Below are 12,860 nucleotides of genomic sequence, written 5' to 3' on the forward strand. Positions count from 1 at the left end.
CAAGCATTTATAAGCTTTAATTTTGGCACCTTAATTAGCTTTCTTGAGATTCCGCAAAATAAAATTTAACGTCTCCAGGATTTCTTAACAATATTTACTACTTGCTCTGGACCAGTTTATGTCTTTTCTAATAGTAACACTTAAGTACTTGCAACTATCAACTTCAACAACACTTTCGCCTCCAATTTCGTAATCCCTCTTTCCTGTCATTTTCGTTTTAGTGAAACACAGTTCCTGGATTTTTCCGCTGTATATTTTCATTCAATTTTCACGCGCCCATTCTTCTATCGTATGTAGATCCTGCTGAAGCAATAGTTCACCCTCCTCTGTCTTTATCTCCCGGTATATGACGCAATCATCTGCAAAGAGGCGAATCAGGAATATCATTCATGACAATTATGAAAAGAATTGGCTCAATAACGCTACCCTGAGCCACACCAGACGTAACACTTATTGGAAAAGATAGCGTTTCACCCACGCGCACCCTCCGAGTTCTTCCATTGAGGAGTTCTCGTATCCAATTCACAACTCTGATGTCAATGCCCGTACGCGCTAACTTGTTAAGGAGGATGTCATGTGGCACAAGATCGAATACCTTAGCAAAATCAATTACTATTGCGTCAATCCTTGACCCACTGTCGAGTTTCTCCGATATATCTTGACATACGGAACAGAGCTGACTTTCTCAGGAGAAGCCTTCCCTGAAACCATACTTCCCCTTAAATACCATTTCAGAAGAGTCCCATTTTAACCCCAAATAATCAACTATTAATTGCTCCATTTGTTTGCATACGATTGACGTCAAACTTACCAGTCTGTGGTTATTCAAGTCGCTCTTGTCACCCCCTCTGTGAATAAGGACTACAATAGCAATTAGAACACTATAATATACCTGTAAAAGAACGAACATATTTAATTTATTGATGTGGTATTTTACAGGTATGTTATAGTGTTTTAATTGTTATATATAGTGCTTCGACAGACTATAAAACTTAAATATTAAAGGAGTTGACACTGAAAAACAACGATCTCCTTCTTAACATACTATAACTTTGGTAGTTCTTGGTCGATATGGAGTTGTTCCATTCCATGTTCCAACTCGCAAAAACCAAATCCTTTCGTAATTTTCATATATAGATGTATCAGTAGATGGATCAGCATCATCCGAGGCTCGAATATAGGCTCTCTTTAACAGTCTTAGTTTTACGTGGTGTGGGGGAGAGTGCTAGACCCGCAAAACTTTCCTTCTCTACCCAGTGGCTGACAACATGATAAGTTCTTGTTGGTGGAGGACCCAACTATCTGATTTTGGAGTTACCTTCCTGTAGATGACTTCTTTCACCACAGTTGATAAGGTACATCTCCCCATCACTTCAGCATAACAAATGCCAATCAAAAAGCAGTACCCACTGCCTAAAATGGAGCTTGAAATAACTAAAGTATCTATGACACAAGAGAAAACCAGAAAATTAAAAATGGAATGGAAAACTTCGTAACGAAGAAAGTCATTCTTGATTATAATGGAAATGGTCTTTTAAGAACTTACTGCACCGTAATCTTCAATCCATGCCCTTATTACGAGCATGAATTTTGTACTATAAACTTTGTCACCGTCTCATCTGTATTCACAGGTGTATCTGAATTTTGCTGAAGATGTGAACAAAATTACAGGCAATCCAATACAATAAACATCGAAATCACAAACGACACTTAACTTCAGATTTCATGGCATGAATTTTCATTTTTCCATTGTCTTCCTCCAGATGAAATGTTTGTTACATCCTCACCGTCAACAAGACGACAATTTAAAAAAATGACTTCTCGCCAATTAGATGAAATTAACTGGAGCCAAGTTTGGTAAAGCCACCTCCGTAGTGTGTATGCATCTTACCTGGAGGCCAAGGGTTCGATTACTTATACCCTTGATACAACTGAAGAACTACCTTATATGAGCGGATTCAGGCAAGATAGCCAACCTATACGGCTGAGTGTGTCATCACTTCACTTCAATACCATTAGGTGATTGTCCTTAATAAGATGTGTATGCCACGGATTTGTTCGCTTGTTAACGTTGGAAAAGATGTGGAAATAATTTTGATAACTCCCGATCTAAGTGATAAAAAGAGAACTATGAAGATATTGTACCAGGAAAAGTTGACTGTTAATGGCATGAGTTCTTTCTAAGGGGTACTGAGTTCTTAGGAGATGGTACAGAGAGAGGATGGCAAGGCGAAATAAGAGATATTACGTCTTTCATTCCTTTATTTCATTCTTTGGAATGTCCTCCTATTGTGTCGCCAAATAATGAAAATTTAATTGAAAATAAATCCTCATTCTCCCTTTTTTAACAACAGAACATCGAAATTAATTCAAATGAAATTTAACTGAATAATATTTCCCAATTTGATATGTTCATCATATTCTTCATGTCATAAATCAAGAATGTTGTAAATAAATGTTTGAAATCCTAAAGTCTCTCTCTCTAGGGGTATTTGCGATTTCATATTTACACTTCCTACATGAATTGAGTAAAGCAAATTTCTTCTCGAGAACACGTTAAACTTGAAATCAAATCTAGTCTTTTAAAGTTGTGAACACACGTTATGAAAAATATGGCAAATTTGGAGTTTATGTTATACTTTCACCACGAATAGTGCACTTAATTGATATCTCAAAGTTCTAATAAATGGAAGTATACGGGAGTACTTTGTTGTTGAAAGGCTTTCTTGGCTTGGAAAACGTTAATACTGTTCAAGTAGAATATTAATTAAGTAAACTCTTTAATGTTCTTTGTCCGTAATGACTTAGTTCATAAAGGTCCTGCTTAAAGTCAGAATTTAATGGAAAAGCACTGACATCACCTGATATACGCCTTCTCGAACAGTGGAAAACCACTCTGCGAACAGCAATCTGGGATTCGGCTGTCAGCAGGCCCCAAGCTGCTCCATGGTACCATGCCCCTGGAACCATTCCCGCGTAGTACCAAATCTCCGTCGATCTCCGCCGTTCTACGATCTCCGTCGTTCTACGTCGAAAACGTGCACTATTTGATTTTGCACGGTTATCACTGGTGACTGTTTCACAATTTATCACCATTCACTTCGCTGAGAAATACGTCGGAGCGAGTCTATTATCGTCTATCACGATCATGAGAAATATCGTTCACGGCACAGTTCATCTAACCACTTACTGCTCACTATTCGTAGGGTTAAATTAACTTACATTTGGAACACAGTTTGTAATTGCTCAACTTCACAGCAAAATAAATAAGCGACTCTCTCTTGTAATACCTCAATTATTCAAGTATAAGTCCTATACTTCACGATAGCACTGGGTACACAGTTAGTCCACATGCATTAATTTTAAATAGCACAGCCTGTTATGATGACGCGCGAACAGTTCTTCTACACTAATGACAGTGTTCTAGGCTCCCAAGACAATCAAAGTGTTATAACCTACACTCGTGAAATTCAAAGTTCAAATAGTCCAAGATCATTACCATGCGAAGTATTTATGTAACCCCAAGTTGGTTACGGTTATTCACACGTCAACTAAGATATTTACTAAGTGTCAAGTACAACTGTTGCTGAATACTTTAAGACTTTGAAATTACACACGTTCATTTTCTAAGTCTGAATATCAGACGAATTACAAGTCCCACGATGTACAGGTTACTCACTGGTATTGCAGAGACTAAGTATATACTAGCCATCGAAACTTTTTAAGTAGTGCGAGGTCCGGTCGCAGGAATACTTGGTTCGACGCGCGCAGCGTGATATACTAGCCAGCTATGAAAGAATGTAGACTTGACGCGAACTCGATGTGAAATTCGTGCGAACTTGGTGCGAACTCGACGTGAACTGAATTGCTGTGGCCTGGCTCTCTGCTTATATTCAGTACGGCTCAAGGCTGCTTGCTACGTCACAGAGATGAAATTGGCTTATATCTTTAGAATGCCTTGACGGAATTTACTGAAATTAATATATGTTTGCATTTGGAACATGAGCTACATGATGATACATGTCTCATGTCCGAAACTTAAGCGGCTGAAAAGTTAGGCCTTTTCTTTCTAGCACCTTCGATGGAGAGGCATGTAACATGTGATATTGACGTCACCTGCAGACTCGTTGCTCGTGACGTGTCCAGCTCGCTACAAGGAGCTTCGCCTTGCGCTAGCACAAGATGTCGGACGCACGAACAGATATTATTGCCGTCCCTTTTTCATATGTTTCGGCAACAATAAAACAATGTACAGGGCTGGAAGAGTTCCCGGTACAATATATTTTATGTCTAGCAAATGATAGGATAGGATTTTACATTCCACTTGGACTCAGGAATGAGCGTACTTCAGAGTAGCCAGTGTTACTGTTTACTGACTTCTCTAAACTTCAGTCAATGCGTGTAATTTTTTAAAAATTGATTTTACGTCGCATTGATCCAGAGAGGTCCTATGGCGACGATGGGAGACTAAAGGGCTCGGAGTGGGCAGGAAGCGCCCGTGGCCTTAGGTACAGCCCCAGCATTTGACTGGTGTGAAAATGGGAAACAACGGAAAACCATCTTCAGGGTGCCGACAGTGGGGTTCGAACCCACTATCTCCCGATTACTGGATACTGGCTGCACTTAAGCGACTGCAGCTATCGATCTCGGCGTAAGAAAATGTAAGAACGTAATGTTTTGAATTTTAATGTTATACAATTAAGTAGCGTTGATAGTCACCAATAATTTTAATTTAATTTAGTTATTTTTATAATTTATTTTAAACACTTGCCCGGTATCCTGCGACCAACTGAGTGAGCTCTGCATCTTCGTATGGTCCTGCATTCGTATGACCTCCAATACTGTTTACATCTGATTGCCCACCAGGTGACACCACGCTTTCATAAGAGCCTGTAATAGTTGATGGTTGAGGACTATAGTTAATCTCAACCACAGTGTTTTACCCCTCTTCTTGTAGAAACAAGTCCCCAATCTTCCGCCTTAGAGCAAGTTTCCTGTAATCTGGTATAGCTCTCAAAGAGGGCAAAAGGCTCATCAAAAAGTGGTAGTCAGCATCTTGAACTTTTGACTTTGTGTAGTCGCCTGTGGAGATGACCTTCGTTTAAGATACTCTTCAACCTTTTTTTTCTTCTAACATAACCATTTCTTGTAACATTTGTTTGAAATCTTTAGGACGTTGTGGGGTTTCAGAAGTCCTTTTGGTTGGCGTAGGTTGTTTTTTATTTGTGTTTCCACAACCTGCATGTGTAGGATTTTCGGCTGTTGTTATGGGTATCAAGGTTCCAAATTAGTTTCAATAACTATCATCTCCGTTTCACTATTTTCATACGCACTGGTTGTATCTTGAAGGTCATCGTTGGTGGTATCTTCATTTTCAGAATGTCGTGTCACATTTTTGCTTTTTGCAACCTGGCCAGTTGCGCTTCGTCATTTTGTTTGTTTGTTTGCTTTTTTTTTTGTTTGGTTGTAATTTTCACGGAAGGCCCTCCATTTCTTCTTGGCGTCACAACCTGCACAGAACAGTAATTAAGATGAAATGAAATACGTTACTAAGGTAATTCTCTATTCAAAGTAAGTGTGATGAAGGTAGGTAATTTCACATGTATACTGTATATATTTTTGTGTGTTTTTCAGGCTCCTATCAACAGGGGTTGCATTTCGATCACTAGCATTTTCCTTCAAATTGGCTAACAATACAATTAGAGGGATTGTGTACGAAGTTTGTGAAGCTATTTGGGAATGTTGTTATCAAGTTCACATGCCTGAGCCGACCAAAGAATCTCTAGAATCAGTGGCAGCAGAGTTTATGAGAATCTGGAAGTTTCCTACCTGCTTGGGCTGTATTGATGGCAAACATGTACGCCTAAAATGTCCAGCACATTCTGGTTCACAGTTTTACAATATTATAAGGCATTTTTCTCAATTATTCTACAAGGAGTTGCTGATGCTAAATGCAGGTTCATTTGTAATGATGTTGGTGGTTATGGCCGTCAAAGTGATGGCAGGGTCTTCCAATCGACGCCTTTGTACAAACAGTTAGAAGAAGGTACAATCATTCCGGAAGATAAACCACTTCCATTTTTAGACAATGCACAAACAACCCGTATTCCACATGTTCTTCTTGGAGATCAAGGTTACCCTTTGAAAGATTATCTTTTAAAACCATACAATCGCCAAACTGCTACTGAACACCAAACATTGTTGAACTACAAATTTTCACCTGTACATAGAGTTATTGAATGCGCCTTCGGTATTACAGTAGCTAAATGGCGAGTACTCAAAACTGAAATACAGTGTGCGCCGGACAAAGTGGATATGATTATAAAATGTGTGCGCCGACTACACAACATTGTCGTAGACAAAGAATGTAGTGAAGAAGTGAACAAATATCTAACAGACCATCCTGGAGGTAGGAAACATAAATATCTATCACCGGTAGATCAACATAGGTACAACAGAGCAACCACAAAAAGCAATCGAGATCCGAGACGCATTCAAGCACTACTTCCAATGTGAAAAATAGACAAAGAATAAAGTGTCGACGAATTTTTGTGCTATTTTTAAAATATTCAAACTGATTTTTTTAGAAAACGGTGTGAAGAGACATATTTGATAATTACATAATAGTAATGTATAAAGCTTTAATTTATTTATAACTTCCTTTTCTATTGTTTATCAATTTGTGGTTTAGGCTTTATTAGCGAATTTACGTAAGAAAAATGACCTGCTCATGCCGTTAGCATGGTAAGACTTAATCGTATTGAAAATAAAATTTATCATTGATTGTACATGTGCTCTTCAGTTTTTCACCACCTTTTACTTGTTGGCAACAAATTGTCGGTTTACACTATTTTACGTAATGAATATATGCGTTTGGTATTTATTCCTTGCGGTTGATAGAATTTGTACTGTGAGGCCAAACATGGTACTGCAATATTTCTTTTAACTTTTCACACCGAGCTCGATAGCTGCAGTCGCTTAAGTGCAGCCAGTATCCAGTATTCGGGAGATAGTAGGTTCGAACCCCACTGTCGGCAGCCCTGAAGATGGTTTTCCGTGGTTTCCCATTTTCACACCAGGCAAATGCTGGGGCTGTACCTTAATTAAGGGCACGGCTGCATCCTTCTCACTCCTAGACCTTTCCTTTTCCATCGTCGCCATAAGACCTGTCTGTGTCGGTGCGACGTAAAGCAACTTGTAAAAAAAAATTGTGAGTGAGGTCTTACTGTTCACAGAACTACTAGTTAGCTACAGTAGATATATTGCACTTACAGTACATCCAACGTTGAGTTCATTTGCAATATCGTCCTAAAGTTTCTTGATATGGTCCCTATTGCTGTGAAGTTTGAACTATGCGTCCCAAATCGGTCTTCTTCTCACGGCATCGATAAGCGTTTCCGTATCCATCATATACTCGTAAACATACAAATCAGGAGCTCCACAACACTACACTGCCACTGCCTCAGATGGTCAGAAATCAACTGAGATCACGCACGCTTGCAACTACAAAACAAATATTTTTGTTTCGAAGTGGAGTCGGATCAAGCTTATGCAAGCGTGCACTTGCTTGTAGCGGGCAGTGTGAGCGGCGATGGGCAAGTCACCAGTTGTTTCTGTCGCTCTCCTGCAGATTTTGTCTATATATGCACGCTTGCGCACGCGCGCGCCATCAAATTACTTGCACAAGCGTGCCTCCAATTAGGCTTCGATCACATTGGAGGCACGCTTGTGCAAGTAATTTGGTGGCGACCGCGTGCGCAAGCTGGCGTGAACAGCAATGTGCTCACACTAAATGCAAGCAGGTGCAAGCAAATACAGTATTTGGTGCAAGTTAATTATTATAAACAGGTCAGTCGAAATGGAGATGTCAGACGATGAGGACATTGTTTTGGAAAATGGTGTTTTAAAGTTTTTGTTTTAGGATGAGCAGGAAATCAGGGAAGAGTGGGTGAACGAGTATTTTTGGACAGAAAGGAAGATGGAGAGTATGCACGAATATTCAACGATTTGCTTAGACAGCCTGATAAGTATTTTGAATAGTACAGAATGATACCAGACATTTTCTACTATATACTGGACAAAATCACACCTAGAATAAAGAGGCAATCTAATTTCCGAAAGTGTGTATCACCTGAAGAGAAGCCTCGATGGTCAGAAATCAACTGAGATTACGCACGCTTGCAACTACAAAACAAATATTTTTGTTTCGAAGTGGAGTCGGATCAAGCTTATGCAAGCGTGCACTTGCTTGTGGCGGGCAGTGTGAGCGGCGATGGGCAAGTCACCAGTTGTTTCTGTCGCTCTCCTGCAGATTTTGTCTATATATGCACGCTTGCGCACGCGCGCGCCATCAAATTACTTGCACAAGCGTGCCTCCAATTAGGCTTCGATCACATTGGAGGCACGCTTGTGCAAGTAATTTGGTGGCGACCGCGTGCGCAAGCTGGCGTGAACAGCAATGTGCTCACACTAAATGCAAGCAGGTGCAAGCAAATACAGTATTTGGTGCAAGTTAATTATTATAAACAGGTCAGTCGAAATGGAGATGTCAGACGATGAGGACATTGTTTTGGAAAATGGTGTTTTAAAGTTTTTGTTTTAGGATGAGCAGGAAATCAGGGAAGAGTGGGTGAACGAGTATTTTTGGACAGAAAGGAAGATGGAGAGTATGCACGAATATTCAACGATTTGCTTAGACAGCCTGATAAGTATTTTGAATAGTACAGAATGATACCAGACATTTTCTACTATATACTGGACAAAATCACACCTAGAATAAAGAGGCAATCTAATTTCCGAAAGTGTGTATCACCTGAAGAGAAGCCTCGATGGTCAGAAATCAACTGAGATTACGCACGCTTGCAACTACAAAACAAATATTTTTGTTTCGAAGTGGAGTCGGATCAAGCTTGCGCAAGCGTGCACTTGCTTGTGGCGGGCAGTGTGAGCGGCGATGGACATGTCACCACCTGTTTCTGTCACTTTCCTGCAGATTTTGTTTATATGTGCACGCTAGCGCACGAGCGCGCCACCAAATTACTTGTACAGGCGTGCCTCCAATGTGATCGAAGCCTAAGGCACCTCTAGGGGGCGGGTGAGAAGGGATGAGATATAAAAATAATCGAAAATAGCCTCGAATACATAGTTTACAGTGTCGCCGAGATGAACAGAGACACTGCGGGTGTCGTTTAAGTCCAAGTTCAGCCCCAATCGACATCGGGGTGAAAATGGAGAATAAATTGAAAATGTCCAAAATGACGGAGATTATGTACGCATGTTTGTATGTTCCAGCATATTCAACCAAACTTGGTACAAATATAGATTTACTATCTTAAAAAAATACTGTGGGGGCAAGACATCCCTAGAACCCCTAAGAGAATGTGTGAAATACGAGGATTGGGGCAAAAGTCATGGCAACTATTTTTTCTTCTTGTAGATATGTGAACGGATCACAAACGTATATGTGTCGTGTGGAAGTTCTGCAGGCATATTGTGTATGCAGAACAACATAGCTGGTAGTAGCACAGCGAGGGCTGTGAAGTCAGTCAGTTGGTGAGTGTCGTGCAAGATGGAAGTAACCCGTGTTGAGCAGCGCGCTTACATCAAAATAGCCGTTCCCCGAGGGAGAAATGCGATGGAATGTCACAGTGAATTAGTGGAAGTCCTTGGAAATAATGCCCTACCATACCGTACAGTAGCACGGTGGGTAGGAAAGTTTCAGCAAGGACGCGTGTCAACCAGTGATGAGCAACGTTCGGGACGACCTGTCACTGTGCGGACGGGTGCCGGTGCCGTAATCGAGCAGCTCCTGGATGAAGACAGACGATAGACGCTACTGGAGTTAGAGAGGGCAAGTGGCATCGAGAAACGCACCGTCCACAGGATATTGCGTAATGAGCTGCAACTGAGCAAAATCGCACCGCGGTGGGTACCGCATGCACTGACGGATGTTCAAAGGTGGGTGCGCTATGCAATATGCTCCGACCACCTTGCACGCTGGCAACAGGACGGCGATCAATTCTTGTCACGAATAATCGCCATCGATGAATTTTGGGCCAGGACATACGAACCTGAACTGAAACGTCAGTCCACGGAGTGGCGACATGCTGGATCACCAAGGAAGCAGAAGGTCCGTCAGAATCCTTCCCCAGTCATTGATGGTGATCGTCGCGAATGACGTCAGGGGTGTCATTGTTTGCCACTTTGTTCCACATGGTAGAACAGTAACCGCACAGTACTACAGGAACTTCCTGGTGCGACAGGTACGACGTGGCGTTCGGGAGAAACGTCCGGATCTTGTGGACAGTGCAATAATCCTGCACGACAGTGCAAAACCACATAAAGCAGAGTGTGTAGGGCAGCTACTGCGACGTTGGGGATGGGAAGAACTGGAGCACCCACCGTACTCTGCCGACATTTCGCTCTGTGACTTTGATCTCATTCGAAAGATTAAGGAACCACTACGTGGTAGGCGGTTAGCAACAAGAGAGGACATTGCTAATACTGTGCACCAATAGGTGACCCGATTCACACATGGTGCGGCAAATGATGAGGCAGATGGTATTCAGCGCCTCCCACATCGTTGGCAGCGTGTGGTGTCAGTAGCACGGGACTACTTTGAGGGTCTTTAGGCCGAGGTTTGTCATGTCAACTTTATGTGTACTGTGTTGTCATTCTTTTGCACAGGGAAGGACATGTTGCCCTGTATACTACCGTAATCAATTAATGTGTTACGATATTTCAGTGTTATTCATTGTCCACACATGTAGTTAACACCTTGTCCTTTCGTCTGTATATGTCACATTATCCAACCGGACTGGTATCGTCAAGAAAAAATAGTTTCTATGACTTTTGCCCCAACCCTCGTATTTAAAAAACGGCCGATGTTGGTGTTGAACCCATAATTTTCTGTATCGGTGAAATGAATACTGATATTCCGGATGTCGTTTAAGTCCAAATTCATCCCAATCGGCATGAGGGTGAGAAGGGGCGAAAAGAGATATAAAAGGAAATGTTCGAAACGACCGAGATTAGTCTATGGATGTATGTTCCAGCATAGCTATCAATCATACTTGGCACACATGTGACTTACTATCCGGAAAAAAGATACTTTGGGTGAAAGAGACCACTAGAATCCCTAGGGGCAGGCGTGGAAATGGGATGTAACTTAAATATAATAGCAAAGCAAAGTCACCTCCGTACAGGCCATGAAGGCCCTTGGAGGAGTGGAAGGTAAAGGCTTCCACCATTGTTAACCTCGGCACGTGATGGGGTAGAGTGGTTAGCTCTTCGCCCGGCCGCCTTTGCCCCCAGGATTTAACCTGGTACTCATTTTTGGTGTAGGCTGAGTGAACCTCAGGGCCATATGCCCCTCCAAAAGTGGAAATGTCGTTTCTTAAATTTTACGGCTTCCTGGAGTGGATTCGAACCCACGTCCTTGCGGGCGAAACGAGCACGCCTTTACCGCCTCGGCCAGGCAGCCCCTATAAATATACGAAAAATATTATTGTAGAATCCATAGTTTTCGATGTCGTTGAAATACATAGGCGACACACCGGATGTCGTATAAGTCCAAGTTCAGCCTCCGGCGGCATAGGGGGTAAGAAGGGAGTGAAAAATAAAATGTCCAAAACGACCGAGAATATGGATGTATGTGTGTATGTTCCAGCATAGCTCTCAACCAAACTTGGTATAAATATGATGTGGAAAACATAATGTGTACCAAGGGAAAGGGGTGACATACAAAAAATAATTGAAAACGACCGATATTAAAGTCGAATCCATATTTTTGGGGGTCTCTGAGATCAACTGTGGCACACTGGATGCCGTTCAAGTCCGAGTTCATCCTCCATCGGCATGAAGGTTGAGAAAGCGTAAAATAGAAATTGTCCAAAATCACCGAGATACGTGTTGAGTCCACAGACTTCGGAGTCCCTAGGCTGACAGGCGACAATCCCAGTGACAACTGGAATCGTGTGTATCATATCTACAGTATAGCGCAACGCGTAAATGCTTACAATTATAACGTACTTCTATTATCCTTTTGAAAGGATCAGTTACCTCTCAGGCAATCTTGGCCGCCTCGAGAAAATAGTTTAAAGCGAAATTAAATAATCTCAAACTAAATTAAATTCATATCAGTAAGTCTAAATGTACAAGATATTTCGTAATCAATCAACGTTACAATAAATAAACACACATCATCATTATAGACCGTTATGCCTTTCAGCGTTCAGTCTGCAAGCCTCTGTGAATTGCTAAACGCCGCCACAATCCTGTATTTGTAACTACTAGTGTGGCCAGATTTAGTTCTATAACTCTTTAATTCGTTAGAAACTGAATCTACTCATCGTCATCTTGTTCTCCCTCTACTTCAATTACCCACCATAACAGAGTCCATTATTCTCCTAGGTAACCTATCCTCTTCCTTTCGCCTCACATGACCCCACCACCGAAGCCTGTTTATGCCTACAGCTTCATCTATCCAGTTCATTCCTAACTTAGCCTTTATCTCCTCATTCCGAGTACCCTCCTGCCATTGTTCACACCTAATTGTACCAGCAATCATTCTCGCTACTTTCATGTCTGCTACTTCTAACTTATGAATAAGATATCGTGAGTCCACCCAGATTTCGCTCCCGTAAAGCAAAGTTGGTCTGAAAACAGACCGATGTAAAGATAGTTTCATCTGGGAGCTGACTTCCTTCTTACAGAATACTGTTGATCGCAACTGCGAGCATACTGCATTAGCTTTACGACACCTTCATTCAATCTCACTTACAATACTACCATCCCGGGAGAACACACATCCTAAATACTTGAAATCATCTACCTGTTCCAGCTTTGAATCACCAATTTGA

This window comes from Anabrus simplex, chromosome 1 (assembly GCF_040414725.1).
Source record: "Anabrus simplex isolate iqAnaSimp1 chromosome 1, ASM4041472v1, whole genome shotgun sequence".
Lineage (NCBI taxonomy): Eukaryota > Metazoa > Arthropoda > Insecta > Orthoptera > Tettigoniidae > Anabrus > Anabrus simplex.